Here is an 18,835-nt window from a genome sequence, read left to right on the forward strand (position 1 = left end):
TAAAAAGTAGAATATTTACATACCATTATTGTTTGAATATAGCATTTTAAGAAAAGTAAAATCATTATATATGCCTCCTGATTTTCCAGTAATGTCACCAAATAACTTTTAGGGAAAATCTCCAGAGCTTCAATATAGTTGTAACTAACAAAAATTGTCCTTTTCAAGAAAAAGTTTTCAAGATGAGTTGTGGTCTTATATGATTTTTTATCAACAGCATTTTATTTGTTTTAAGAAGAATATAAACATCTGAATCCCAAAGCTGGGTTTTAAATTGGATGGTGTTGAAATCCGTACTATTTATTTTATTGCTCTGCAAATGTCTTAAACCATTGTATTGGGTTCTATGCAATTATATTTTATCCATGATGTAAGGTAATATCTACCCAGAGTTTAGTTTTTCAGAACTCTGGGTAGTCCTTCAAATTGCTATATACTTATAAACAATTCTTTTATTAGATTTATGCCAATAATTCTCAGTTTAGAGCTTAGCTTTTTCTTTCCCAAATGAGGAGAAGATCTGAAATTTTACTAGCCTCAAAAAGCTATTTTCCAAAGAATTGTTATTTTGCTTATATGCTTCAGTGACTTCAAAGAAAGTCAATGGGGAATTTAAAGTGCTGGGGAAAAAAATCTCAGCAAGAAATAATAAAAGACTAGCTATATGGCACAATTGTAAGAGAAGCCAGTGAGATACAATTATTACCAATACTGTTACTGTGAGAGGGTTATGTTAGAAAGTGGTAACATAAGGTACTTGGAAAGTCAATTTAGCCACAGGATCATAAATCATTGGAAAACTAACATACCATTTGCACTAGTTATTCTTTATGGGTGGTTTTGACAAGGACTGAAATGAAATTTAATTGGCCTATTTCACAAGTTCCAATTTTACATATATACAGTATTTACACCCTCAATTTTCCATTGAGAAGAGGTTAAAAAATTCACTTAAATTTTTATTTCTCTGAATGTTGTGTGATATATTTGTTTTAAATGCAGAAATAATAGACTTTTGTATATTGCTAAAACAGCTAAAAGGTAAGATATTTTAAAATTTGTATTGAAATCATGTGGTAGTGAAATAGGAGTCCTTCTTGATTTTGGAATGGATTAACAGGAATAAAATGACAGAATGTTCATATAATTACAAATATTTCCACGTATAATAACTACTATAAGAATTTTACTCTCACTATTTAACTACAGAAAAAATTAAAAAAATATGTGAAATGATGAAATGTGTATATAAAACATTGGAAAATGCTAACAAATTTATGGTGACATCATTGATTATCTTGGGAAGTGGGTTGAGGGTGCCAAAATAGAGGAATTACAAAGAGACATTAGAAACCATTTAGGGGAGATGGACATTGTCTTGATTGTGATGATGGCTTATGGTGATACACACATGTTAAAACTTAACAAATTGTGTATTTCATAAGAGGAATCTTTAAGTATATAACCTGTAACTCTATATTGCTGTTGTATTTACATATACATATAAAACAAATATAAATGCATGTTGTATATTATATGTTTCTGCATACACACAGAGTAATTACTAGGGAATTACTAAGAAAATACCTCAAAATTATATACAACAAATACAAGAATAACAGAATCCATTATTTTACACAAAATTAGACATTCATAGAGAAGTAAAAGAACAAAATACATGACATGGGATATCAGAAATGACAGAACAGTGAGAAGTGCAAATCCATTCATGATGTTAATGTTCCTTTAAATGTGATGTCTAACAACCAAATCAAAGGCAGATATTGTTAGACTGCATAGAAAAATATCAAGAATTAACTATGTATTGTCTGAAAGAGACATACCTTCAACTAAAAAACATGAGTAGGTTGAAATTAAAAGGTTGGAAAATATGTACCATGCAAGCAGTAACCATATGTAAGTTGGAAGCCTCTATCAATGTTTGTCAGATATAATGAGAAAGCAGTCAGCATATTATAGACACTTAGCAATTATTAATACTTAACTAAGGAGAGAGTCTTAAAATATATAAAGCAAAAACTGACAGAATTACCAATAATGTATCTTTAAATGCTCCAATAGCAGTAATTAACAAAATAACTAAATAGGAAATCAAAGATTAAGAAGCCTTAATAACATCATCTATGAACTTGACATGACCTATATAAAACACTTCATTCAAGAGCAATACATATTCTTTGAAGTATACATTGTTTTCATATGCTGAAATATAAAAGAAGGCAAGTCTAGATGACATTATGTTATATGAAATAAATTAGGTGCAAAAAGACAAACACTGTACCTTCTCACTCATGTGGAACCTGAAAAAGTTAATCACATAGAAGTTACAAGTTGAGAGTAAAATAGTGGTTACCAGGGAGGGAACCCTGAAAAGAGATTCGTTAATGGGTATAATGTAACAGTTAGATTGGAGGTAATTTAGTCTGGTCTTGTATGATATAGAAGTATTAATATCCCTAATGACAATACATGATATATTTCGAAATAGAAGAGAAGGTTTTGAATGTACTCACTGTGAGTAAATGATAAAAATAGTTAAGATGCTAGACACATTAATCATCCTGAATTGATCATTATTCTATAACATGCATCAAAACAAAAATATATGTGTTTAATGGAAAAAAGTAGATGCAATAATTTTAAAAATTCAAATTAGAAAAAGTTTTTATATGAAAATAACTAAATTAATTAGAAACAAACAACAGAGAGATAACTAGGAAATCCCCAATCAATAATGAATTAAACAACAAACATTTAAATAAATCATTGTCATAGAAGAATTCACCTGAAAACCAAAAAATATTTTAACTTTATGAAAAGTAAAATATATTATAATTTGTGGACATAGCTAAAGCATTTCTTCAGGAGACATTTGTAGTGCTGACCTATATTAAAGAGCAAAATAGGGCTGGAGATATGGCTCAAGCGGTAACTCTCTCGTCTGGCACGCATGAGGCGCTGGGTTCGATCCTCAGCACCACATAAAAATTTTTAAAAATAAAGATGGCTGTGTCCACTGAAAACTAAAAACTAAATATTAAAAAATTCTCTCTCTCTCTCTTTAAAAAAAAAGAGCAAAATAAAGGGCTCAAATCACATCTTAAGGTTTCTACCTCAACTCAGAAAAGAAAATTAAGTCAATTTTAGTTAAAATGGAGATTAGAACAGAAATCAAGGAACTAGAAAAATATTATTAAACAAAATATGCATAGAAAAATAAATATAAAAGTTTTTACTTTAAATTGTCGAGAAAACTGACAGAAATATAGAAAGTGGAGAAAACACAATTTATCAGTAATGAAAAGGAGACCTCATTTTCAAACCTATACAAATTGTAATAATTACAAATATTATGACCAAATTTAAGCTAAAAATGAAATAATTAGAAAACAGAAAAATTGCCAAAAATTACTTGTCAAGAAATACAACCTTCAAATTAACCTATTGCAAGTAAAAAAAATTGAATTAGTAACTAAAAAATGTTCTTTCAAATATAAACTTTGGCTCAGATAGCGTTGCTAGTTAATTTAATCAAATTTTCAAAAATTACAATAATAATCTTTTGCAAAAGTATTCAGAAATTCAAAGAAGAGTAACCAGCTCTTGTTCTTCCCAGGAAACTCGTATTACCTTGGTATCAAAGCCAGAGAAAGACACCAGAAGAGCACAAAACAATCAACCCTTTTCCCAAGAACATATACACAAATGAACTTAACAAAATATTTGCAACCCGAGGCCAGATTTATTCCAGAATGCAATCATGGCTTAATATCTGAAACTCATTTATTGCTTTGCATTATTTAAAAAAAATAAGAAGGACAATGCACATAAATATATCTTAGATATAGAAAAAGTATTTGACATAGTCCAACCCTACCAATTCATAATACCTGTTAAGGAAATTAGAATGGTTGTATGTCTAAAATTCCTCCCACTAACATTATACTTAATTGTGAAAGAGTGGATGATTTCCTATAATATTCAGAAAAAAAATGAAAGTTGTCTACTTTTACCAATTCTATCCAATGTAGTATGAGAAATATTAAACAAAGGAAGATGAAAATATAAGTCATTATGATTGGAAAGGAAAAAATAGAATTGATGAGAATTACCTATATTCTCTGTCCTGTGTGAGCACTGAGCACTATTTTCTCTGATCCTCACAGGTGGCTCTTTTTTGGTTCCTATCAATAGGCTGAAAGATTGTCATTAGTTGGTTCTCTGCTGTATACTTGATGCTAACCCTCTGCAGATCTTTCTCATTCTTTCTCTAGATAGAGGTCTGTATTTTTGTGCTTAGTCTTGAATTGTAACATTCTTTATATGTATAGACTCTTATCTTAGTTACAGGTAATATAGTTGATTAGATCTTTGCAAAGTTAGTGAAAGTTCAGAGACTGAAAGATACTGGTTTAGATCTGCAGGGTTGACTTCCAGATAAACTTCACAGAGATTTTTTTTTTTTTTTTTAAGAGAGAGTGAGAGAGAGAGAGAGAGGGGGACAGAGAGGGAGAGAGAATTTTAATATTTATTTATTTTTTCTTACTTCTCGGCGGACACAACATCTTCGTTTGTATGTGGTGCTGAGGATCGAACCCGGGCCGCACGCACGCTAGGCGAGCGCGCTACCAGTTGAGCCACATCCCCAGCGCTCACAGAGATTTATCGTGAGAACTGCCACAATAAGGGAGAGATGAAGACGAAGTTAAAAACCACTGAGTAGTTGATTGGAGTGACACATAATCTTATTTGTCATTTGGGGGTTAGGGAATTAACAAAGGAGATCTTGCTTCCTGGATCACACCAAAGAGATCTGGTATCTTCTGTGTCTAAATTATAAACTGCAGAGTCACAACACAATCCACATTAAAGAAAATGGGTGATGAGTATCTCATACCCATTCTCACAACAATCTTGCAGTTTGTAAACTCTAGCATTCTATCATTGAAAAACAAAATACCCAATGACTGTGTTTCCAGGTAAAATCAGCACTACTACAGAAGCCCAGATCTCTTTTTATCTAAGGAGGTTGTGAGGGACTTAAACATTTGTTAATAGATAACCTAGTATTTTCAATGAAACTGAGGGTAACAAACTCTTGGGTTTATTGCTTTTACTCCAGTAATGACAGGGAAAGAGAGATAAGGAGGGAGAATGGGAGGGGAATGTAGAAGGAGTGATAAACCAGTGACATTGATAGATCAATGTTTTCCTTTGCAGTTTCCATCAATGACTGCCTTGCCACTACTTTCATATTTTGTTCTTCTTTGAATAAAATATTATAGGTTTCACCTTTTAGTTTTGAAAACTGACTTAAATAGATAAGACACTTGAGGGACAAATTTTGAGAATTTGAGACAGGCACATTTTTGACCTTGTAGAAATTTTGAAAAAAAAATCACAAATATACAAAGAACTGGAGAAATATTCTCTTTTACTGAGACACAACATGAGCAAGGCTTTTCATAAATTCGGGAAGAGGAAGATTTAATAGTTTGCTTCTCTTACTATTTTCTACATAATATTCTATAAAATAGTATACACTCTTAAAAGTCTGTAAATACAAATACTTTAATTCATTCATTGAGTTTAGAGTCATAAATATTCTTTTGAAAGATTGCTTTGTGATAAACACTGAGAGGAACTGAGATTACAAGGTTTCAAAAACCTCATGAAATTTACCATTTAATAATCTATCATTACTATTTAAAGTTTTAAAAGCAGGAATTAAAGTATCTTAACTCTCTCCTTCTAATATGCTTTCATAACTCTTTATATTACTCAAAGTTCTAGTTGTATCTCTATAAAAAATAGTGTCTACTTATAATTTCAGAAGAACTCAAACTTGATTAACTATTATCATTCTTCTCCCTCCTGAGGAGGTATTTGTTTTCTGAAGGTTTCAAATTGCTTAGTTCTCACACACAATACTTCTGGTTTCTTGCTTTTAAAGTCTCTCATTTTTTTTAGTGTTTAGTATGCAATAAGTATCTTAACCTACTATGGATGAACCTAAAATCATAAAACACTTGCTATTTAAGAAAAGTTCTTTGCTGAAAGTAAAATTGATCATTTATGAGGTTTTCTGAAGTTCACTCTGGCTGACAGTGCTTTGGGGATTTTATTTAGTGTATTCCTTTGTTTTCTTCAAAGCATTATCAAGTCATTATCATCTTGCATTTACATAATCTTTCTCAGAATAATCTTAACATAGTAAACATATTAAACACAATGAATGTTCACAGAAAATGAACATTTCCCTCAATGACACATCCCACTCGGAAACTCTTCTTGGGTTAAAAAAGTAACTTTGCTTAACTTTAATTTTAATTTTGTTAAAAAAAATGCTAGAACGAGGAACAAATATATGATTTTCATGACACAGACAGAGTTAGAGGGAGAACTATAAGAAAATCCAATATCAGTAGTACTCACCTATTTATTCCAATGAAAGTCTTTGTCAATTTGCTTAAGAATAGAGTTCCAGATAATGCATAAAATTCTGACAGAAAAGAGAAGCCCACATATGTTTCCATGATTATTAAGGGCTATAGAAGACCAATTATATTTGAATGCAGCCTGTGAGATCTCGCCCATGAATTATTTTCTGAGACATTTTGCATTAATTTTCATTCATTATCCTTCCTTTACCTAGTTGAATCTGAAAACATGGGACAAAAAAATGTAATAAAAGAAAATAAAACCTGCATGCAATGTCTTCTAGGCTTTGCTCATTTCACTGAGGAACTGGAATGTGCAATAATTGGAAGTCACTGTAAATACCTGCATTAATCACCTACCCCATGCCTGACAATTTATGGATTGCAATAGCTCTTTACATTTGTTTTATCAGTTTATCTGAAATTTGTCATTTGAAATGGTTTTCAGAATTGCATCACCAACTGATTTTAAAAATTATTTTTGAAAAGTCACAACTGCAGTTGAATATCATGAAATGATTACAACTAAAAAAATTATAGTCATCTTACTTGACTACAGGTCTGGACACTGTGACCTTCATGTACACGTGGTAGGAAATTTCTGTTTGCTCTTTCTAAATTTTTTGGAGCAGTACTATTTTAATCCTAAGGATCTGCTAGATAATTCCTCTCAGTATAAACATAAATCAGTTTGTGGAGGCAAATACACAAAGGTATGAGATCTATTTATGAAAAAACTCTTCAGTTAAAACAGAAAATAATAAAGATGGTCATCATGAGCTATTATAGACTTGCAAGATAATGGCTTCACTGGGAGTCATTGCTCTGTTGCTGTTGTGTCTTTGGGGGGGATGAAAATGGAACCGAGAGTCTCAGGCATGCAAGCCAAGAGCTTTACCATGGAGCCTGTCTAGACTGGTAGTTCATTTCTTGTGTGTCTCCAGGGAGGCTTAGAGCAGTACAAAATTTCACTATAATAAAAGAAAAATAAAGGTCCCATGGCAGAGATAGATTTTTGCATTTCTTCTTATGGAGAGCATTTTGTTACTATAACACGTGAATCTGTTAAGTTTCTATTGACCTATTGCTCTACTACCAGACTCACTGTTACCTTCATATTAATTTGGTTTTAATGTGTTTCCGACCAAGTATAGTTTAGAAATTGTCTACATCAATTTTATGATTTACACATGGATCATAGAATCCCCAGAGGCTTATCTGAAATCTATATCACAATTTCTATAATGTAGTGATTGAGCATACAAACTCATGAACCTGGACATGTGAATTTGAATGCTTGCTCCACCATTTCCACTTCCTTAATCATTTTTGTCAAAGATTTGCCAGTTGTCCAACTGATATATTATTACCAGTGTGTAGTTATTGAGAACTAAACCCATAATGGACCTTTACTTAAAAACTTAAAGCAGATGTATAATACTTTATATATTAGTATGTTGATTATAACTATTTTATATGCTACCCAAGTTTTAGTAGAAATGTGAATCTAGAGAGTTGAATTGATTCAATTTCTGCTTATATTTACAATACACAACACACTCTAGAAATGGTTGGTCAAATTGTGATGAAGAAAATTTATTTTCTTTTTTTTTTTTTTTTTGGTACCTGGGATTGAAGTCAGGGGCACTCAACCACTGAGACACATCCCCAGCTCTATTTCATAGGTTATTTAGACACAGGGTCTCACTGAGTTGCTTTAGTGTCTTGCTCTTGCTGAGGCTGGCTTTAAACTTGTGATCCTTCTGTCTCAACCTCCTGAACTGCTGGGATTACTGTCATATGACACCATGCCCGGCTAGAAAATTTCTTTTCTTTCATTGCAGTTGTCCAATTAAAGTCAATGATTAAACGTGCCCAGGTCCCTAAACCTACAGTTCTCAATTAAGTCACAGTGTCATATCCTTAGAATATGCAGCTTCTACCATGAAAGCAAATGCTCTGCAAACTGCATACAGACCAGAAACCACATCCCCTCAAAATCTGTGGGTTTTGTCATGGAGGATAGGTATTTAGATCAGTACTTCTGATTTCATAGGAAATTTTTACAAAAGATTTTGTTGACCATTACATTATCTGTTCTGGTTTGGTAGAACTCTCTCAACAAGTTACTTTAATACCTTTGAAACCCAAAATAAAGGAGTTGAGAGTTTCAAATTCTTTACTCTAGAAGCTTCTAGCTGCCTTAGTAACTGCATGGTTACAGATTGAAATTGAGATTGCAGTTTTTGCTGAGATTGCTTGAAACTGATAAGATGAATATTTCTGTTCCTTTCAAACCTATTCCTACACAATTAATGGGCATTCTATCAAGCAGACAGTGAATGATCTTGATCTCTCCTTCATTTCCTTCAACATTTCCCTGTTTTTTTTTTATTCAAACTTTTCTTTGACGTCTAGAATAAGTTTGTCATACTAATCGTCCAACTCATTAAATTCTCAACTGTGATGATGTTTATTGCCTCTATCTTGGTTTCAAATTCAGAAATGATAAATTCCTTTAAATATAACTAAGTCCTTTCATTTATAGAAATTTTTTTAATTCATAAAATTGTGGCCTGGCATGTGCAAGGCCCTGGTTCAGTCCAAAGTAGTTGAAAAACAGAAAACAAAACCCAAAAAACAAAACAAACAAACAAACAAAAAATCTTTCTATGTTGTGAACTTGCAAATCTCCAAAAATAAATTAACACTCTGTACCAGTATAAAAAAAAAAAAAACATTTAAGCTGGAGCATAACTCATTTTTATCATGGAATACATTTTATTTTTTAAGAAAAGATACCTGAGTTCTGTATATTCTGAGCCTTACTTATCTGGAAATATTTCTCTATTATTTTCATATTTCAATGATACATTTCTATGGAGAAAAACTTTTGAAAACATTTTATTTCTATCACATCTGTTACTTATCATTGTTTGGCACAGAAAGAGTCCAAGATGAGTCAAATTTTGTTTCTCTGTAAGTAATGAACCTTTCCCTGTATCTATACTTTTAGAATTGTATACTTTATTTTTGATGAATGCTAGAAGCAAATAATTTTTATTTCTTCTGGTAATTAATTGTTAAAAAATCTGAATTAATCTGGACTATAAACAGTTATAAAATTGAACAACACATAGATATCATCTATTTAAAAACATTGGACAATACACAAAAATTATGAGATTTCTTTTTTTAATTTTTTTATTTTTTTATTGTTGGTCGTTCAAAACATTACACAGTTCTCAATACATCATATTTCACAGTTTGATTCAAGTGGGTTATGAACTCCCAACTTTACCCCGTATACAGATTGCTGTATCACATCAGTTACCCTTCCATTGATTGACATATTGCCTTTCTAGTGTCTGATGTATTCTGCTGTCAGTCCTATTCTCTACTATCCCCCCTCCCCTCCCCTCCCCTTTTCTCTCTCTACCCCTTCTACTATAAATCATTTCTTCCATTTGTATTATCTTTTCTTACCCCTCCTTTCCTCTTATATATCATTTTGTATAACCTTGAGGATCGCCTTCCATTTCCATGCGATTTCCCTTCTCACTCCCTTTCCCTCCCACCTCTCATCCCTGTTTTATGTAAATCTTCTTCTCAAGCTCTTCGTCCCTACTCTGTCCTTGTTTACTCCCCTTATATCAAAGGGGTCATTTGGTATTTGTTTTTTAACGATTGACTAGCTTCACTTAGCATAATCTGCTCTAATGCCATCCATTTCCCTCCAAATTCTATGATTTTGTCATTTCTTAATGCAGAGTAATACTCCATTGTGTATAAATGCCACATTTTTTTTTATCCATTCATCTATTGAAGGGCATCTAGGTTGGTTCCACAATCTTGCTATGGTGAATCATGCTGCTATGAACATCGATGCAGCAGTGTCCCTGTAGCATGCTCTTTTTAAGTCTTTAGGGAATAGACCGAGAAGGGGAATAGCTGGGTCAAATGGTGGTTCCATTCCCAGCTTTCCAAGAAATCTCCATACTGCTTTCCAAATTGGCTACACCAATTTGCATTCCCACCAGCAATGAACAAGAGTGCCCTTTTCCCCGCATCCTCTCCAGCACTTATTGTTGTTTGACTTTCTAATGGCTGCCAATCTTACTGGAGTGAGATGGTATCTTAGGGTAGTTTCGATTTGCATTTCTCTGACTGCTAGCAATGGTGAGCATTTCTTCATGTACTCTTTTTCTATTTCCTGAAATAGCTTGAAAAATATTGGTGTTAGTTCCTCTTTAAAGGTTTTGTAAAACTCTGCTGTATATCCATCCCGTCCTGGGCTTTTCTTAGTTGGTAATCTTTTGATGGTTTCTTCTATTTGCTCTATTGTTATTGGTCTGTTTAGGTTGTCTATATCCTCCTGACTCAATCTGGGCAGATCATAAGACTTAAGGAATTTATCTATGCCTTCACTATCTTCTATTTTATTGGAGTATAAGGATTCAAAATAATTTCTGATTATCTTCTGTATTTCTGAAGTGTCTGTTGTGATATTGCCTTTTTCATCCCGTGTGTTAGTTAATTTGAGTTCTCTCTCTTCTTCTCTTCGTTAGCATGGCTAAGGGTCTGTCGATTTTATTTATTTTTTCAAAGAACCAACTTTAGTTTTGTCAATTTTTTCAATTGTTTCTTTTGTTTCGATTTCATTAATTTCAGCTCTGATTTTAATTATTTCTTGCCTTCTACTTCTTTTGCTGTTGTTTTGCTCTTCTTTTTCTAGGATTTTGAGATGAAGTAAGAGATCATTTATTTGTTGGTTTTTTCTTTTTTTGAGGAATGAACTCCAAGCAATGAATTTTCCTCTTAGAACTGCTTTCAATGTGTCCCATAGATTCCGATATGTTGTGTCTGTGTTTTCATTTAACTCTAGGAAGTTTTTAATTTCCTCCTTGATGTCTTCTAAAACCCATTGATCATTCAGCAACCTATTGTTCATTCTCCAAGTGATGCCTGATTTTTCCTTCCTTCTTTTATCATTGATTTTCAGTTTTATTCCATTATGATCAGATAAGATGCATGGTATTATCTCTACCCCTTTATATTGTCTAAGAGTTGCCCTGTGACATAATATATGATCTATTTTTGAGAAGGTTCCATGAGCTGCTGAGAAAAAGGTGTAACTACTTGATGTTGGGTGGTATAGTCTATATATGTCAATTAAGTCTAGGTTGTTAATTGTGTTATTGAGTTCTATAGTTTCCTTATTTAACTTTTGTTTGGAAGATCTGTCCAATGGTGAGAGAGGTGTGTTGAAGTCTCCCATGATTATTGTATGGTAATCTATTAGACTCTTGAATTTGAGAAGAGTTTGCTTGATGAACACAGCTGCACCATTATTTGGGGCATATATATTTATGATTGTTAAGTCTTGTTGGTGTATGGTTCCCTTGAGCAGTATGAAGTGTCCTTCTTTATCCCTTTTGATTAACTTTGGCTTGAAATCTATTTTACTAGATATGAGTATGGACACTCCTGCTTGTTTCCGCAGTCCATATGAGTGGTATGATTTTTCCCAACCTTTCACCTTTAGTCTATGAATATCTTTTCCTATCAGATGCGTCTCCTGTAGGTAGCATATTTTTGGGTCTTGTTTTGTGATCCATTCTACTTGCCTGTGTCTCTTAATTGGTGAGTTTAAGCCATTAACATTTAGGGTTATTATTGAGATATGGTTTGTTCTTCTAGCCATATTTGTTTATTGATGTTACTAAACCTGATTTGTTATCCTCTTTGACTACTTCCCCCCTTTACTGTCCTACCTCCCATTGTTGGTTTTCAATGTTATTGTCCATTTCCTCTTCCTGTAAATTTTTGCCAAGGATTTTTTGAAGAGATGGTTTTCTAGCTGCGAATTCTTTTAACTTTTCTTTATCGTGGAAGGTTTTAATTTCATCTTCTATCCTGAAGCTTAATTTCGCCAGATACATGATTCTTGGTTGGAACCCATTTTCTTTCAGTGTTTGAAATATGTTATTCCAGGATCTTCTAGCTTTCAGAGTCTGTGTTGAGAGATCAGCTGTTATCCTGATTGGTTTGCCCCTAAATGTAATCTGCTTTCTTTCTCTTGCAGCTTTTAAAATTCTCTCCTTATTCTGTATGTTGGACATCTTCATTATAATGTGTCTAGGTGTGGATCTCTTATGATTTTGCACATTCGGCATCCTGTAGGCTTCTAGGATTTGGGATTCTGTCTCATTCTTCAAGTCTGGGAAGTTTTCTCGTATTATTTCACTGAATAGACTGTTTATTCCTTTGGTATGGAGCTCTGTGCCTTCCTGTATCCCAATGACTCTTAAATTTGGTCTTTTGATATTGTCCCATATTTTTTGGATATTCTGCTCATGGTTTCTTAGCAGACTTGTTGAGCTGTCTATGTTCTTTTCCAGTTGAAATACTTTGTCTTCATTGTCTGATGTTCTCTCTTCTAAGTGATCTGCTCTGCTGGTAGTATTCTCAATTGAGTTTTTAAGTTGGTTTATTGTTTCCTGCATTTCTAGGATTTCTATTTGTTTGTTTTTTATTACCTCTATCTCCCTGTGAAATTGATCTTTTACTTCCTGGATTTGTTTGTCAATGTGATCTTTCATTGTCTGATTTTGCTGTCTCATGTCTTCCTTGAGACTCCAGATCATCTGAAGCATATATATCCTGAACTCTTTATCTGACATTCCATCTGTTGCAGCTATTACCTCTTCTAAAGTTGAGTTGACCTGCATTGCTTGTGGTCCTTTCTTTTCTTGTCTTTTCATGCTGCTCACATTTCTTTCTGCTTGGTGAAACTGTTGTGTTTATGAGATTTTCTCCCTAATTATTTTTATTGCTCTTGTATAGTTGAAAAATCTCCCTTGCAGAGTGGGTAGTGGCTGTGCTCCTCCTCTAGTTGGGGTGATCTCACTACTGCGCTGGAGGGCCGCTAGGCCTGCTCTGCTGGTTGTTCGGAGGTCTGCCCACCCTGCGGGTGCGGGTGGCGGCTCTTCTCTGCCCCCCCTCCATTTGTGGCGATATGACTATCACCCCCTCGGGTCATTGGGCCTGATCCGGATGCGGGCGGCTGCTCTGCTCTGACCCTACTCCAATTGGAGTGGCGTGTCTACCATGCTGGCAGGCCTCTAGGCCTGTTCCACTGGTGGGTCTCAGGTCTGCCTGACTCTGGCAGTAAGGGGAGTTGGGGGTCGAGAGTCCTTTGGTCCTTTCGGTCATGCCCACAGAGAGATTTTGAAGTTTCCCGGTTGTTCGCCAGGTGGGCGGGGCTATTAGCAGAGCCCGAAGGGCATGGCCATGTGCTGGGCCATGCGGGGCCCCTTCTAGCTGAGTCGGGCCCCCGGGAGCCACCTGAAGAGCGGGGCAGCTGTGTCTGCGTGGTTAAGATCCGGGCAGGTGGTTTGGCTGTTCGCCGAGCGAGAGCAGGGCCTCCCGGGAGAGCCGGTATGGCGGGGGCGTCTGCCGGTTTGGGCTGCCACTGCGCTCCGGGCCGCCGCCGCTTTCAGAAGCTGCTGGTGGCTGCTGGATTGGACCTCTGCGCCCGCCGGGGGGGGGGCCACCTGTAGAGCCGGGTAGCTGTGACCGCGTGGTTAGGAACCGGGCAGGTGAGGCATCTGCTCCCAGAGCAAGCACTAGGCCTCCCAGGGGAGCCCGGATGGTGGAGGCCTGACTGCCGGTTCGGGCGGGGCGGGCCAAGTCGCTCCAGGTGTCCGCTGCTTGCAAAAACGGCTGCTGGCTGCAGGACTTGACTTCTGCACCCCCCATGGGGCCTCCTGTCTAGCCGGGTAGCTGTGGCCGCGTGGTTAGGGACCGGGTGCGTGAGGCGGCTGCTCCCAGAGCGAGCACTAGGCCTCCCAGGGGAGCCTGGATGGCGGAGGCCGAATTCCGGTTCGGGCGGGGCGGGCCAAGTCACTCCGGGAGTCCGCTGCTTGCAAAAGCGGCTGCTGGTTACGGGACTTGATTTCTGCACCCGCCGCGGGGCTACCTGTCTAGCCGGGTAGCTGTGGCCATGTGGTTAGGAACCGGGCGGGTGAGGCGGCTGCTCCCAGAGAGAGAGCTAAGCCTCCCGGGGGAGCCACTTGCCAGAGCGGCTGATGGCTGCGGGACTAGACCTCTGTGCCCGCGTGGCTGTCCAAGATCCACTTCTCTGGGACAAACTGTCACTTCCAATAAACCTACCAGTTCACGGCAGCTCTCCTCTTAAGGGAATTATGCTAGAAGTTCCTCCGTAGGTAGGCTGCTGCTGTTCTGATGGGTCTTTCTTATCCCGTTAAAGTGGAGACGTTGGAATTGCTGCTTCCTCGCCGGCCGCCATGTTGGATCCTCCCCTAAATTATGAGATTTCTAAAGGAATAGAAACAAGGGAGAGGCTGTTTTCCATTGCCCAGGATTTCTGTCTACAGATAATTTTAGATATTGATAGAGGAAGGGTAATAGAACAGAGAGCCTTTTAATCCTGGTGTATTTTAGGAGTCAGAGAAAAGAGAACTATGATGTGGAGGCAGATGTTGTGCAGAATAAAGTATTAAAAAAAAAAAGGTACCTAGGCAGAGAAAAAGTTGTAGAAATTACCACAGTAGTTCCATTGAGCTATCCATTGGTTTAATAGCAATATTTGAATGAGTAAGGTTAAATACAACCAACCAGGGGAGAGAAATTCTAGGGACTATAGAATATTGTATGCATGGTAAGAATTTCCATAGCTCATACATAAGCAGGTATTCCTGTTTTAACTAGACAGAATGGAGTGAAAATACTCACTATTAAACTATTTAATAGGTCAGAAGAACCACATGTTGAAAATGGGATTATCTCTAGAGCCAAATTCAAGCTATGTGAGTTTAAAAATAAGACTCAAAAGAAACAAATTCATCCCTAGTTTTTTATTTGGCCAGGATAAATATGAATACTCTCTAAAGGAAAGCAACAAAATCCAGCAAACAGCAATGCAAAATCCACAAGGTCTTATATCTAATCAGAACATGATGGACACATAAAAACAGGAAAATGCTATTGTTTATTTGGGACTCAGAGTCAGAGGTTCAGTCCATAGCAGTCAACTCCATTACTCTGGGTCCAAGGTGAGGCAGTATATCATGAGAGAAGACCCAGTGGAGGAAAAAAGCGCTAGGTGTGGTCAGAAGCAGGTGTGTGTGTGTGTGTGTGTGTGTGTGTGTGTGCGTGTGTGTGTGTGTGTGTGCGTGTGTGTGTGTGTGTGTGCGCGCGCGCGCGTGTGTGTGTGTGTGTGTGTGTGTGTGTTGGGGGTCACAGATATAATACACCATTTTAGGACATGCTCATAGTTACCTACCTTTATGGTGATCATCATACCTATCAAGAAAAAAATATTGATGATTGACAAACCTGGAGTGGGGCTGTCATTTAGATGCTTATTGCTTAAATGTGATTTTCCTTAAGGTTTCCTTTGAATAATTAATATAGATCCAGACACCATTCCCTCTTTAAATAGACTATGAAAGATATTTTTATTAGTTTAGTAATACATTTGTTTTTATTGTTGTATAAATCTTTCATGGTCAGAGAAATAGTACTTTTCCCCCCTATATTTGACATTTTCTTTTTCCTTTTATATCCCCTGGCCCCCACTAACATACAGGTCCATATAGTATTGGGGATTGAGCCCAGTGGTAATTTATCACTGAGTTCCATTCCATACCTAGCCCATTTTAACTATTTTTTTAAAAATTTTGACACTGGGTTTGACTAACTTACTGAGGTTGGCCTCAAACTTGCAATCTTCCTGCCTCAGCCCCCTGGGTCTTGGGGTATAAACATACACCAACACACCTAGTCCAAGTAATATTTATTAGACTTTTGTTATGGTCCATAAATAGCTAAATATTTCTAGAGGAGTCACAATAAAAACATCAACCCTGTCTTTTTTTTTCCTTTTGGATAGACAATTTATCCAAAAATATGTTTTATTTTTCTAAAATTCCTCAATGATTTTGATTTTTATATTTTAATTTCTTCTTCCACATTATCTTTTGATGTTTGTTTTTTAAAATTTCTCTGGAATGTCCTCTCTGTTTTACCTAGACTAAGTTCATTTAGAGATACAAATGTTTGAGTAAATTTATTATGCTGTACTATATCTTATTTTCCTCATCTTGATTTTTGTAATACTTATAGTCGTGGTCGTACCAAAAACAAAAAAGAAGTGGGGGGGGGGCGAGGAGGAGGAGGAAGAAAAAGGAGAAGAGAAAGAAAATAAGTCTGTATTTGCCCTTGTTATTTTCCTTTAATTAGCTCATAAGTTTTCTGAATAAAGGTGTTATATCTTTATATTTTCTGCATTATCAAAATTGCATAGCCTTGTAGGTGTTCCCATTAAGCACCTATGTGTTAGTGTTTGGTTTGAAAATTCAGTTAGCAAACTAGCAGCATTTTCACAACTGACACTTGATGACTCTTTTCACCAGAGTTCCCTGACTCCCTGCTTTTCTATGTTCCAGTTGTTCCTTGAGTGACTGAATAATTCCTTACACTTCATTGTATGTTGAGGGAGCAAGTGAGTGTAGAGGTGATGAGAAAGAGCATGCTGACCAGCAGTAAATCATTTCATTAGATCTTTTCTAATTCCCACCACAGATCCACTCTCCAACACTCTTCATAATTTAATATGCTTCAAACAACTGATTTATTTGGCCTGCATCCATTGGCTTCTTTCTTGTCTTCTAGTGTCTGTGTGTTTTTCACCCATAGCAGGCACAGGTAAGATGAGAGGAGGGAGAAGGAAATCACAGTATATTTTTCCTGTTCCTAACAGGCTCAAACTGGGTCAGGCTGCATTTCTCTTTCCAAAGCCAGGGCTCCTGTCAGGTGGCCATTTTAATCCAGCTTCAGCTCTCTGCCTTCCGGTAGCCTATCTTCCCTTAGCTTATTTCCTGAGTCTACATCCTCTTAGCTCTTGATACTTCTTGAGGAGTTCCTTTGATGTTTTTCCTTAATCCTGCTCTCATCTTTGTAAATAAAGTCATCCCTTCATTAAACTCTCCTCAATTATACTAGTTGTTTTATGCTTTCCTTTTTCCCTTTTATGGACTCTTTAAGTTATGCAATGTTTTAAATGAAAGAGGGAAAGATAAATCCAATCTATCTTTTTAATATGTACATTTGCTTTTATGTTTCTTTTCAGAGTTGATATTTGTATTTGATGTCAATAAATTATTATTTATTGCAAGCTTTACAGTTGGTGGAGTTTAAATATATACCACCTAGGTAACATCGCCTCCAACAGCTCAGATTGACCTTCTAAGGAATTAAGTGAATGTGAAAACACATATTGGCAAGGAAGAAATGACATTTACTGGCTTCTAAAATAGGTATTGTGTTCTCTGTTTTCTTAAGACCAAAAGACAGCTAACTGAAAAGATCTTAAAGTGACTTGACAATATATTGGAAGCATCACATAAAAGACTTTGGTTGACACCTTGTCATGTTAACTTTATCTCTGCAAAGTCAGATGTTCTTACTCTCCTCCTAAAGAAGATTAAGGTGCTGCATGACAGATGGTTTTAAAAGTGAATTCCATTCCATCTGGTCCTAAATGGAAAAATGAAAGTCACCCACAACTTTTCATCTAAATATTGCAGTAAGAGGATTCTCAAAAGGGAGCTTAATATTTGATGAAATAATTCATAAGATTCTAGTGATGAAGGATTCCAATTACCACCCCCCCACACAATTATAAACATTCGTGCTACATGCTACCTGGATAAGACCAAACTTAGAAACAGAAAATGCTAATCTTAGAAAGCTCCAGAACCACTTTATGACATTGCACTTCCCTCAAGTTTCAGTCGCCTCTCTACTCCCTTTCAGTTTTGACAATGTTTCAGGTAAAGGTCTTTTCCTTAAATTTATTCTGTTATATGAATGGCAGAAAGCATTTAATGCATTATCTTAATATTTGCATTTATAAGTAGAGTCTTTACTCAAAGAAACAAAATTTTAATGGTAGCATTTAATTCCCCAGGAAATCAAGTTGAGGGTGGATTCATAATTCCAGAGAAATATTCTGATTGTATTGAATTTTCTCAAATTTAAAAATATTTTCCACATATACAAACCCAATGTTCATTTTTTTATAAACATTAGGATGGATCAATCCTGTAACAGATGAAAAGGTTCTCATTAAATGTCATTGGTGTTTATAAGATCTTACATTAAGGAGAGAGTATTATTCAATAGTAGCTAACAAGTTTCTTGTTTTATGATAAAGTATAATCAGATGGAATTGGAGATCCTCTGAAACTTGGATGCCATGTACATATGATTATGTAACATGGAGAAATTTTTTCTGTCATAACATTTCTACACTGTAGTTCAAAACTTATATAATTAATAAAGGGGAA

The sequence above is a fragment of the Ictidomys tridecemlineatus genome, chromosome 2 (assembly GCF_052094955.1).
Source record: "Ictidomys tridecemlineatus isolate mIctTri1 chromosome 2, mIctTri1.hap1, whole genome shotgun sequence".
Classification (NCBI taxonomy): Eukaryota; Metazoa; Chordata; class Mammalia; order Rodentia; family Sciuridae; genus Ictidomys; species Ictidomys tridecemlineatus.